The following is a 321-nucleotide window of genomic DNA, read 5'->3' as shown; positions in this document are numbered from 1 at the left end:
GCCAGCTCCCCCCGCCTCCTCGGGCCTCTCTCCCACTCACCCCCCGCTCTCCCTCTCGGCCGCTGCGCCTCCCCCGTCAGATCCACCTCCCTCTCCCCTTCGATCCCCACTGCCCGAGCGTGCTCGCCGCCGTTCACCGTCGTTCCCGCGGCCACCGTGCCCCAACCGCCACTTCGCCGTGTCGTACGCCGTCGCCGCCCTCGACTACACCACCTCCACCTCTCCGTTGGAGCTCCGAGCCACGGCAACGGCCTCCCCGAGCTCGTCTTCCCCGCACGGCCGCCGTCGGTCGCCGCCCCGTTTCACCGCCTCGAGCCTCCC

Source organism: Triticum aestivum, chromosome 4D (assembly GCF_018294505.1).
Source record: "Triticum aestivum cultivar Chinese Spring chromosome 4D, IWGSC CS RefSeq v2.1, whole genome shotgun sequence".
Lineage (NCBI taxonomy): Eukaryota > Viridiplantae > Streptophyta > Magnoliopsida > Poales > Poaceae > Triticum > Triticum aestivum.
This window is presented reverse-complemented; position numbering follows the sequence as displayed.